Below are 12,685 nucleotides of genomic sequence, written 5' to 3'. Positions count from 1 at the left end.
TCACTGTATTTAGACTGATGGGAATCACTACAAGCTGCATATGATTCTTCCTCACCAACATGAGTTTTAACTCATTTGTCAGGTTTTCTGTCCCCTCCAATCTAGATTCTTGTGGAAGGCCTTACGGATCTAACACGGTGGCTCAACTTTTATTGCACCAGGACACTGTAGTTAGCTCCAGATTCCCATCTAGCATTCTCAGTAACCACACTGAGAGGTTTTGAAGTTAAACTTGTGGAAGTTCCTGGCTGATGAGAAACTGCATCAGCTATTTCAGCACTTGTTTTGGTCACATTCCATTCTGAACCAGAATTGAATATCAGTAACCTCCTGCTGCTCCAGAAATCTATATGGAACACAATTCAGTATACTCAAAATGAGACATGACATTATTTTCTAGTGGCACACATGCCCTGACAATACAAACTCTGTTTATCCAAAGGTTTCTATATTTCTAGTAGTGTCAGGAGTAAGTATCAGACTCATTTTTGCTGTTATAATTTATACAGATCACCCAAGTTCTTCTTTCTGAGACACCAGTAGAAAATCAGAGCAGAATCGGGCTCACTGTATTTTTACTTGTAGACGTCTAGGTACACTAAAAATGCTCCATAATAAAGATAATAATGAAGCATTGGTAAATAACTTGTTTTGTTGCTGAGTACTGCTCCTGCACTGTGATGTAACTCACCTGTACTTTTTGACCTGGAGGTGACTTTAGCAATTGAAGCTGGGATGCATTCTCACAGATTGGCCCTGTTACCTAACATTGCCTCCTGCTGCATGAGAGAAGTGTGAAAATTATTTACATGTAAATACAAAGTCAGTTTTATACAAAGCACTCTGAATAAATGCCTTCCACTATATGCTTTAAAAAAATATTTTATTTGGCTAGAAATGCTTTGATAAACAACAGGTCTCATTGACTGCAACATTGAAATGCTCTAATGAATTTTTAATGTCTTTAGTTGTTTAACTGGATCTTATTACAAAGAAGCTGAAGACACAGAAGCATGATGTTTCCTCCACTGGCACATTTAAGAAATCAACAGAGGCATGCCAAGAAAATGTTCTGCTTTCAAAACAAGGCTCCAAGGTTGAACTCTGGGGAAAAAATAAAAAGCATTTTGTCATGGTTTCTAGAATTAAACTCCTGCTGTTAATTTAAAATCTATATTACCATTTCCTGGCCTGGACGTGTTCCTATGTGACCCACTGTAGGTGACCCTGCTCTGGCAGGGGGGTTGGACTGAATGATCTTTCAAGGTCCCTTCTAACCCCTAACTTTCTGTGATGTCTGTGATTTCCTCTCACTGACTACATGGTTTTTTTCAGCCCTTTATCTCACTGCTGGTATGGTACTGCATCTGTGCCTGGCTGGCAGGTGGCAGAAACTGATCACATTTGATGTCAAATTAGAGGTCAGAGATCTCTGACTGCACAGACAGTAGAAGGGGAAATCTCCTATTAAGATATCTGTGCCATTTCCCTACGAAGGTAAAACACAGTTTTCAAGATGATGCTGTGCTTCACTCATCACTGCACAGGCCTACCAACTGCAGAGATCCTTCCTCTCTGTTCAGTAATCACACACTGACTGATGAGACTGAACAGAGAAAGTTCACCTACAAAAAATTTCTTCAGGTCCTCCTTTCAGTGCTATTGCCTTACCAACTTCCCCTTGTCTGCTGCAGGTTTTTATACCTCTCATCCAGTCCCAAGCGATGGAAACCCAGACCCATGAAGACAATAAATCATTACAGGCTTCTCAAGCATTCTGCTCTTTGTCTGGTAACCAACCCCTGGTGCTTTGAAAAGCCTCCCAGCTTGCCTGGAGGCTTTCTTTGCTGGAAAAACCTATGTATTATCATCACCAGCAAAACAATGGAGTTAGCTGCAGGCACAGGGGTAACACAGTGCACAAGGAGAGAGAATAGCCCCACGCAGAGATTGCAGAGCAGTGATCGTGAGGAGTGTAATACAATGAGCCCCACTGAGCACTAATGCACATCAGGGATGCTCTGCCAGTGCTCCACTCAACAAGCTGCATCTCCTGGCAAAGTGACAGGGTAGTACTAGTGCTGGTCAGAAAGCCAAGCTACTTGCTCAGTTTCCTCATGTAAGTGAGGATAGGAAGGGCTTAAAAGCATGCAAAGACAAAAGAACTCTTTCTACACTAAAAGAAAAAAAAAAAAAAAAAAAAAAAAAAAAAAAAAAAAAAAAAAAAAGAGGTTCTTCTTCCTGCAATGCCTTTTACCTTTCCTGAGAACAGTGAAGAAGGTCCCAAAGTTCACCTGCTCATAGATTTCCCTGAATGAGAAATAACATGTAGAATTTGGGTGTCTTCTTCCCAGAACTTACTCTAAAGTGTTTGAGTATGTACCTCATCCCTCCCCCCCCATTATTTGTTTTATCCATCTGTTATTGCCCCATATTTGATTATGAATTGAAAGCATTCTCCTGGAGCTGCACTCTGGGCTTTTTAAACTGAAGTGTTTGAATAAGGCTTGTCACTACAGGAAGGATGTAGAGGGCATCACATTCCCCAGCTGCCTCCCATCACCCTTTCCCCCTCCCTGCACCTCAGAGCCAGGGAGGAGCTCCGATGCAAACTGGGAGAGCTTGAAGCAGATGCTACATTTCCCCTGTTTCTCCTGCTGAGCAGCTTCCATGCAGGAGATGGAGAGTGGCTCTGTAGCTTCCTTTCAAGTGAAGTGAAGGAGCCTGAGGGCAGATAGAATAGTTCACTGGGCTCTGTCTAAGCCTATAGTAGTAGCACATTAGCAGAGGATGGATTCACCCATCCTACACAGCCACAGAAGGAGAGGTAGACAATTACATGAAGAAGGGGTCATGTGGCTCCCTGATTCTCCCTGCCCCTGCCCTGGCCTGGTTAAATAAATTAGCCTAATTTTTCACAGATGAGTATCTCAAGGAACTGTGCACAGTCCTACAAAGTATTTCTTCTGGAAGGATTTGCCAAAGTAGGATGTTTTGGCAGTACGCTAAAATTTGGGAAGTCCCCTCATTCAGAGGACTTTCCAGGAAGGGGCATTTAGGGGTGATTTCCACTCCCTCTGCACTGGCTGAACTGACATATGAAAGAAACCTGCTGAAGTATTGGGGTGAGAAGGAGCTTCTCAGCTCCAACCAAGTGCTCTGCAGAGCAAACTAAAACCATTTTGCTCAGCCTGGAGCACATCTCTCTGCCACTGCCAGAATGTGACAAAGGCCACCAGCCTGAAAGGCAACCAAATCTCAGAACAAACATATTTCTTGTGCATTGTTCTCAAGGGAGTACAATGTAAATATTCTAAATGTATAGTCTATTTCTTAAGAAGGTGTTTATTTTAACTGATATGGGGGCTGTTTCAGGTAGCAAATTTGTTGCTTTGTTCTCCACATCATGAGGAAATTTCATTTAAAAAATGGATTTTCAGCTTCAAAGCCTTATAACCTGACACAAAACAGCATGTGCACACCATCCGTGCTTCATATTTTGACCATTTGCACTGCCCAAAAGAGATGTGGAGCCAGCTGACAGAAAGGGGGATTGAAAAAGAGTTTCTGTGTGGGCTTCTACTGCAGCCAGATTTCATGAGGGAGTTAGAGACAGGGTGTGGTTCCCACCTAGAGTGCTTCTCTTGCAGTTCACAGACCTTCACAGTCTTATTAATGCACACTTCCCTCTCTCCTTCCAAATATGCAAACTGCACCCTCTCCCAGGTCCCTCCTTAGCTTAAGGGTGCTGGCATGTTCCCTGCTGACTTTCTGGAACCCAGGGATTTCCAATTATTTCCACATCCTCCTCCTGTTTCTCTTTAGGCTGCGGTGCCTCTGGGCTGCCTGCTTGACTTCCCACTTCACAGGTCTGCAAGGCAAGGGCAGAAAGGCCAAAAAAATGAAGAGCACAGAGTGATATTTGCACAAGGCAGACGGGAAGAGGAACAAATACAAATTGCCTGGGGCCAGATCTGCTTATTGTCTCCATCTTGCCATTCCCTCCAAAAAGGCAGCCTTCGTGTCTCCTCAGGTTCTTCTTGTTTCCCAGCTATCTTTTATCCAGCATCCAGCTTGCTCTCTCTCAGTTCTTAGGGAGAGAGGAGGAATGTAGGCACTGTCCCTGTAGGCACAGAAGGCTGCATCAGGGTGAGGTGCAGGCAGGGTGTTTTGTCACAGCATGGGGCATGACACAGTGCAGCAGATCTGAGAAGCCTTGAACACCTTGCGTTCGGTGACATCCCCCAGATCAAAAGTTGATCCCAGTCTAAAGAGGTGATTGCTGTGGAGCCTACACCTCAGGCCTGTCCCTCACTCAGCCAAGCAATGCCCTCCCCCAGTTATCAGCTTGGCCCAGCTACACAGCCCTAACACACTGCTTTGGCTTTCCTGTGCTTTCTTAACTACTCTCATTTTGCAGTATCTCTGCAAAGTACCCCTCACTCTATACTTTCCAGACTCAAAAGCTAGTGGCTACATCCTGGGCTGTATAAAACGATGTGTCACCAGCAGGTCTATGGAGGTGACTCTTCCCCTCTACTCTGTTCTCCTGACACACCACCTGTGTACAGTTCTGGAGCCCCCAACACAAGGACATGGAGCTCCTCTCCTATGAAGAAAAGCTAAGAGAGCTGGGGTTGTTCAGCCTGCAGAAGAGAAGGCTCTGGGGAGACCTTTTAGTGGCCTTCCAGTACCTGAAGGGGGATGCAGGGAAAGCTGGAGAGGGACCTTTTGCAAGTGCTTGTAGTGACAGGTCAAAGGGGAATGGTTTCAAACTGAAAGAGGATAGATTGATATCAGGTAGTAGGAATAAATTATTTCCTGTGATGGTGGTGAGATAGGTGGAACAGGTTGCCCAGAGAAGTTGTGAATGCCCCACCCATGGAAGTGTTCAAGGCCAGGTTGGATGGGGCTTGGAGCAACCTGGTGTAGTGGAAGATGGCAAGTGGCCATGGAAAGTTGGTTGGAACTAGACAGTCTTTAAATTCCCTTCCAGTCCAAACCATTCTATGACAGACAGCCTCCTCCAAGCCCTTTCCTGGCCAAGGACCTACACCATCTTGAATGGTGTGGGTATTCCTACAAACAACCCCCATCACCCTGTTCCCAGGCCAAGTATTGCAGGAAGGGAAAGGGAAGGAAGGAAAAGAAGATAGCAAACTGCCTTATTGTTTTGCAAGAACGGTGGGGGAAGCATAGAGAAAAGCTGACCTGAGCTGCAAACCTCTTTTAGGTTCCTTTCTCTTATAAGGATGTTTTCTGCTGCTTCCACTCTTCACCACCCCACTCCTCCTACTGTACTTCAACTCCTGCCCCTGAAGGACAGGTAAGAACTGTACCTGCCCTTTGCAGAAGTCCTGGTTTGACACTTTTCTGTAGGAAGTCAGTCAACCAAAGTGGCACTTCCCACTGGCAAAGTTAGGAAGCTCCTAAAGGCCCAGGGTCAAGATCTATAGATAGCAGTGTAGGTCTTTATATGCCTGTCTATTAGATTGCCAGAATAAAAAAAACAAGCCAAATATATATCTGGCTAATTACTCTTTTCCTTTTCTACACTATTTCCATTTCCAAATCTGTATGTATACATTTGCAGGTCCTAACAATAGCATGTTTGTGTGATTCCAGCTGACCAAACGACAGAAGTTATTTATAACTACAGATGACTGGACTCGGCTGTATTTTCATTTATGTAATTTTCCTTAGATCATTCATTGGAAAGGGGTCGTACTTTCATGTTTCTCACATGCAGAGGCCCTGTAGGTTAGCACACAGGAGACTGACCTTGGCAGCCTGCACTGCTGGACTGCCTGAGGAGGAATTCTCACTGCAGCTGCCTGACCCCACAAGCCACGGGAGCTGTGGGGATGATAGCTGCTCTCAGTGCCACGCCAGGCAGCAGGTAACAGCAACAGCATACTGAGAAATTTCAAATATAAAACATTCTAAAACTGGGACCGTGTCATTTGGGGTTTTTTCCCTTTTGCCAAGGCTCACTGCCATTGCAGTGGAATGGTCAGTGCCTGAGAAATACTAAAGTGAGTGAGTGGGATACTTAGAAGTGGCATTAATTAAACAGGAGAAATTGCCATAAGATGAAGCATCTTCTTCTTAGTAAAAAGAGCCACAACATGTCTGTCTATCCATGCTAATGGAGAATCACTTCTGATCCATATAAAGGCACTAAATTCAAAAATGTTTTTATACTTTTCAGATGCTTCTCTCTGTACAAGCTTAAATGGGGACAGGCAGGAATTTACATGATGACATTTGGGACATCAAAGGCTACCTCTTTGAACCTATTCTACCTACAACTTTTTCAAATTATAGGAGTCTTACAGTAGGCAGAACATTTTCTGTAGACCCTTCACTTTCCAAGGCAAATTCATTCAAGCAAACATACTATAACAAAAAAAGACAATTTGCAACCCCCCTAGTTTCTGTCTTGTAAGCAAGGCAGTTCTCCACAAGGCTCCTGCAAGAAGACTGAAGTTCAGAAGAAACAAGAGACAGAAAAGGAACTGCAGTGTCCAAGGTCTCCTCTTAGGGCTATGCATTAAGATCTACAGAAGCCAGATAGAGGCAGCAGCACATTTTACAACTAATCCAAGCAGACACATACCCAGCCAGAGCAGAGCTACTAAATGAAGCCACAAGATCTTTTTCCTTAGAAGAGAGAGTATTAATGAATTTGGTGATTAAAAATACACAAATAAAACTCATAGATGGCAGTAAACAGGACAGAAATGAAGTCTTTGAGGTTGAATTCCTTTATGTTAAAGCAGTGTAAGCTGCCTTCGTATTTGGAGCAGGCAAATTACCAGAGCAAACTGTGTTCCAGTAGCCAAAGAAAAAGCAAAGATCTTTCAAACTTTTCAATACTATCCTGCACTGATGGTGTCCTGTGTAACTGTGCTGTTCTCTGGAATGAACACTTTTCCTACTTCCCAGGAAGTTACTTTTTCCTATTTAACTATTTATTTAATTATTGTAAAATTATGGGAAATTTAGGCATTTTCTGAAGGGTTCAGAAAAGAAAGCTGCCTGATATTGGGAATTCTGATATCACAGCCATGGAATGCCTCTCACTTATTAGCCAAGTGTTTCCATCCGTGTGTATACATGACTCTTCCCTCGAGCTAATCATTTTTATAACCTCTTGCCCTTTCCATGGCATCATAGCTATTTAGTAATTTTTTTTTTTCCCATCTTATAAAATGTGTGACCCCATTGCCTTTCTAGTTCATGGCTGATCCCCACATATGTCAATTCAGACTCAAAGAGTAGTCCACAGAGTCTGTGTTCTCTGACATACTTTATTCCAAATATGTTAGGCAATACCCTCCAATTTTCCCTAAGGAAAAAGAAAATAAAATTATTAGGAAGGAAGAGGAGGTGCCACAGCTTTTTAAGGCTGTTTTCTGGTGCCTTTAGTCTCAGGCACCAGTCTCACAACTGAATTTTCTGGAAGAGCTTCTCTCTTTTGAAAACCAGTGCCTTCTGGGCTCACACTGAGAACATGTACTTGGCACAGTATCCAACATGGGGTTGTAATTAGCAGTGAGTATGGCACTTCTGTTGACCAAGTAACCAGCTGAGTTTACTGCTGAGGACCTATTCACAATATTACTCTTTACTAAACGTAGACATTATTATAAATGCTATATGGCCTAGGACAGATACATTTTTATTCTCTTCCTCATGCCCACTCACAAGCACCATAAGCACTATCTAAAGTGCCAATATTCATCAAAAAGTTAAAGACTCTTTTTAGAGAAGAGCAGAAAAGATTCAGCTGCAGTATATGCATCAGAAAGAAGAGTGAAGGTACTTTTATCCTTACCCTAAATGCTTCATGGCATGTGAATGTTTTGGGTTTTTTCACTGTATGTATTAAAATGGATGACTGTGCAGAAAAAGTGAACCAATTAATCAGCTAAAATGGCTGTTCTTCCAGCAAGAGAAAATGATGTTTTCTATGGACTGTTGAGAAATCATCTTGTAGAGAATAATGACAGTTTAAGAATATAGATAGAATTTCTCCACATTTGTACTGAAAGAAAAACTGATTTGAAATATACACACCTAATTTTTACTGAATCCAGAACTTTGTCTCTAATTGTACACATTATACAAAGTTTATTTGGCCAGGAAACTCCAGGAATATGCAACTTCCATATTGCAAATCAGAACAGAAGTGTGACAAATCTGCCAAAGCTTCCTGTGGTGCCATGTGGGTACCTCAGAAGCTTTTTGTTTTGCATCCTTTCTCCTCAGCATGGGGTCATTTGCAATCTCTGTTTCTGAGAAAGGTCCTTTGTGTCTCCTGCTGCCTCTAGCAAACTCATATAAGGGATCCGAAATACATACACCTACTGAGTGACTACAGAAAGCCACAATAAAACTGCTATTATCTCCCTTGTGCATTGGATTTTCAAAAGTGTATAACCTTTCTTAGAAAACTTACAGACTAAAAAAATGTACAGAATTAAGCATAATACTGACTCTTAGTTCTTCTTTTTAACCTTGAAAAGAAAAACTAAAAAAACGGTCAGCTCGGAAAAGTTTATAGAAAATAATGTGTTTCTAAAATATTTCTAGAGTCTGGACTTTGCAGAATTTCTGCACTCATTTGTAACCTTCTCTTGGGGATGAGAGCCTCTTCTTTATCTGTTATCTATCTACATGTTATCTGTTATCTATCTATCATGGCAAATGGATCACTGGATAGTCACTGATTATGTAGTGGAACCAACGCAAGCACAGTAACTTTCAGGTGAATGAAAGAGTAAGAAAATAACAAATGAAGAAATTTTGCATTTAGAAGTCGTGTACACATGGAGAAACTTCTCAGCAGTTGCCAGATGCTAGGAGGAGCATAGACTAATTATAGAGAATTTAACACACATACTTCCCTAACCTTCGTGGGATCTCAGGTGTTAAAAACATAATTTCCAATCAATGTGCTGTTGCTGCTGTTGGGATTTGAAATTAGCAGTTCAGATTTTAAGATCCAGGTCAGCTTGCACAGACTTCTCTCCTGGGAAGCGAGAATAGAAAAAAAGATCTGTGGGAAGGAAGCTGTACAGAACAGGAGCTGCATTCTCCTCCAGGATGCTCACACTATGTGACACACTGCCCACAGCATTGGCACTGGAGACATTCCTGAAAACCCTGTAGGAATGCAACAAGTGTCTGGTAAAATAAGCAGGGATTTCTGCAAAATTCAGGCCAAGCATTGAACATTTTCTTCCAGCAACTTTGTTGCTTTTTTCTAGATTGCTTGAATAAAAACTGCAGTCATTCTTCTCTGGAGGGTCCAAGAAACATAAAGGGTCTTTAGGCTGCCCAGGATGTATGGGAAGCCTTGGGCAGAGATCTGCCGTACAGGTTTGTGTAGCACCTCTGCCCCAGCTCCAGAAGTTGGAATGGAAAAGTTACGAGGCCTCTGAAGTACACTTGGTCTTGTCCGTCCCTCATTGGCCACCAATACCAACACTGCAGATCTGTTCAGTTTGCAAATAGGGGTTCAAAATCCTTTCCACTCTCTGTCTGCAGCTGCTAAGCTTGTGCTTGATGTGTTTATGTTACGGGTTTGGTGTAAACGAGGCTTATTTTGCATAGCTGTCTGAAAATGTCACATCCTCCCTTTTTCAAAAATGGGCAAAAGACCAAATATTTCTGTAAAGCTTTTACAATCCTATAGTCCACAGAACACATGAAATCTTCTAAACCAAAACTGAATATTTTCAGTACACAGGCGTTTTTTTCTGGGGGAATGCTGCATTGTTAAAAATGGCAAGTTTAAAAACTTTCAGATTAAAAGGTTTTCAGATCCTTGTCACTAAACTACACTAAAAACTAGAGATGACAATTCCACATGAATTCTGCAGCTTTCAAATGGTTATAGGTTCCTTTAAACATTTGTCTAACTCAGGCAGCATGGTGTAAATTCTTCATAGAAATGAGGGTTAATAACAGCAGTGTTCACAGTGATGAGTTTGTAATATACCTCGTATTTATTTTAGTTTTAGATCCATCGTGAGAAGTGAAAGAGTTTGTAATTTCTTGATGAAGCAATTTAGTGAATGGGGGCAAATAGAGTAATTTAATCCCTGGCTTAAAGAATTCATGTGACGGCCATGCAGTTCTTTTATCCTCTGTTACACAATGTGTTCATATTTTTATGTCTAATGCTTTAGTCACATTACTAAACCCAAGATGTGAGGAAAGCCCAGGGTCTCTGTGACAAGGAATCAGACTGTCATCAATTAATGAATTAATTCCTCTTTGCTGCTTGGAATCAGGACTAGTAGGCACAGTTTTTCCCAAGTTGTTGGGGTTGGTTTTTTTCACCTTGAACAACATAAGTGCAGGTAGACATTTTCCAGAGGGTCATACAGTATGGCAGCAACCCTGGCACTGAGCAGTAATGAAGGACTCTAGAGATGAGGTGGGAATATCGTGGTCTCTGCTCAGCACAACGCTGCCGCGCCTTGCGCTACGCAACGGGATGGTCAGGGGAAGATGGTCACAGGTAGAGCTCAACCAGACCACCTAAAAAGGACACTAAGCCACCTTAAGAAAATGCCACATGATAATCCAAGGCCACAGGTGGCTGGAATCTTGGCCTGAATCTATCAATTGAAGTAAGTAGAAACATTCACCTGCAGCATCAGTCAATCTGGCTTTCTTTAGCTCCCAGACCCGCAGACCCCTCTGCAGAAACTTCTAATAGCCATTTGGACATTTCTGGGCCATGGTTATTCTTACTCTGAAGTACAGGTTGAATTCAGAAACTCTTGTTTTTCAGGTGTTGAAAATGACAGGTGAAGTTGGAAATCAAGGACAAGAAGCAGTCTAGTGTTACTACCTCTCTCCGAACACCATATTTGACTTTTAGGTAGGTAAAAATGATAGAATAGGCTGAGTTGGAAGGGACTTCTTAGGATCATCATGTCCAACTCCTGTCCCTGTGTAGGGCACCCCCAGAATCACCCCACATGCCTGAGATCATCATCCAAACACTTCTTAAACTCAGGCAGGCTCGGTGCTGTGACACTTCTCCGGGGAGCTTGTTCCAGTGCTCTGGGTGACAAACCTTTTCCTGATATCTAACCCAAACTTCCCCTATTTCATCTTCCTACCATTTCCCTGAGTCCTGTCTTTGGTCACAGGAGTGAAGAAATCAGTACCAGCCTAATCTCTTCCCCTCATGAGGAAGCCATAGACTTCAAAGAGGCCACCCCTCCACCTCCTTTTCTCCAGACTGAACAATCCAAGTGACCTCAGCCGCTCCTCATAAGCCATCCCTTCCAGACCCTTCACCATCCTTGTTGCTCTCCTTTGGATGCTCTCCTATATCTTGATGTCTTTTCTATACTGCCATGCCCCAAACTGCAGACAGTACCTAAGGTGAGGCCATCTAGCACAGAGAAGAGTGAGACAATCACCTCCCTTGACCTGCTGGCAACACTGTGCTTGATGCATCCCAGGACATGGTTGGGCCTCTGAGCTGCCAGGGAGCAGCCAGTGAAGCAAGAGGCATCCATGAACCAAGGTCTTTTACCTCTCAGAGAAGATTACATGGGAATTCGAAAGTCCTGGTGTAATTCACAGATTCCTGAGTTCACATGAACAGCAGCAAGAGAGGAAAATTGCTCCATATCCTGTAGAGAGGAAATGAAAGGTATCAGGAAGAGAAGAATGTGCTGTGTGGTGCGAAAATGCTGTTTTCATTCCTGATGCTAAACATCTGCCATATTTTTGTGTAGAATCACTTGACTTAGTGAGAGAATAGCATCTTCAGGATTGTGCAAAGCCTATTCCAGACTCGAGCTGTCTGAATTGGCAGCTGTGGGAACACCCACAGGAAGCATGGGACCCTGGAAGAAAAAGTGTAGGAGTACATCCTGTGGGGATAGATAAAAGTCAGAGCCGGGCTATGGGAACCTCTTCAGAACAAACATGCAAATACAGTTTCGCAAGTCAAAGTCCCAACTGTTTGTTTTGGGATTTTTTCATTATTTGTTGCTTTTATTTGGCTTTCACAGAAGAGAAACAGAAAAAGGATCTCATGAAAAAAAAAAAAAAGATGAATGAAATCAAAACCTTAGATGTTTCTTTTATTGTTTGGTGTGAGTTCATGTGCTTTGTATGCAGCACCACATCTTGCTTCTTTTGCCATGTGATAGAAAATTGCCATAACTTACCTATTTCTGGCCCACTAAGTTTGATAATCTGCCTCCACACACAGCCAATAAGAGTAGTGATAGAGCAGAGGTGCCTGTAAATTCTCACTGTCACTGCTTCATGGACAAATGCCTCTTCTCATCCACATGAAATCTTAAAATTACTGGTTATTAGATTGTTTACGAGGAAGAGTAAAAAATATGGAAAAAAAAATTAATCCATTTCTTAATTATTAAGTGCTCCCAGTCACTGAAATAAAGAAGAAATCAGTGTCATGCAGACAGTGTTCCACGAATACCCACATGTGACCAAGACAACTCTTGTCATAAGAACACATGATCTCTTGCACCTCCATCGTCAGAGTAATATGCTCATCTTTCTTCTTGCTTTTTTATTTCTTAATAAAGGTGGATTTATTTTTATCTTGCATAGGTAGCATTTACATTTAATATTTGTGCCCAATATTTTTCTCAGTCTTCTGGACAACTTTCTGTTA

At 42.3% G+C, this 12,685-nt stretch overlaps 1 long non-coding RNA gene across 1 annotated transcript; it reads right to left on the bottom strand.

The window, feature by feature from the left end:
• Positions 1 to 866: 866 nt before the first annotated feature.
• On the bottom strand, positions 867 to 2,313 carry LOC139793188 (uncharacterized). Its single transcript, XR_011724540.1, has 2 exons — positions 2,258 to 2,313; positions 867 to 1,104 (listed from the first exon to the last, which is right to left on the bottom strand). It is a non-coding gene; the product is annotated as an uncharacterized lncRNA (long non-coding RNA).
• Between the last annotated feature and the right edge of the window lie 10,372 nt (positions 2,314 to 12,685).

Source organism: Heliangelus exortis, chromosome 2, assembly GCF_036169615.1.
Source record: "Heliangelus exortis chromosome 2, bHelExo1.hap1, whole genome shotgun sequence".
NCBI lineage: Eukaryota > Metazoa > Chordata > Aves > Apodiformes > Trochilidae > Heliangelus > Heliangelus exortis.
Note: the sequence above shows the minus strand (reverse complement) of the source record. Positions and strands in the feature narration are given on the sequence as shown.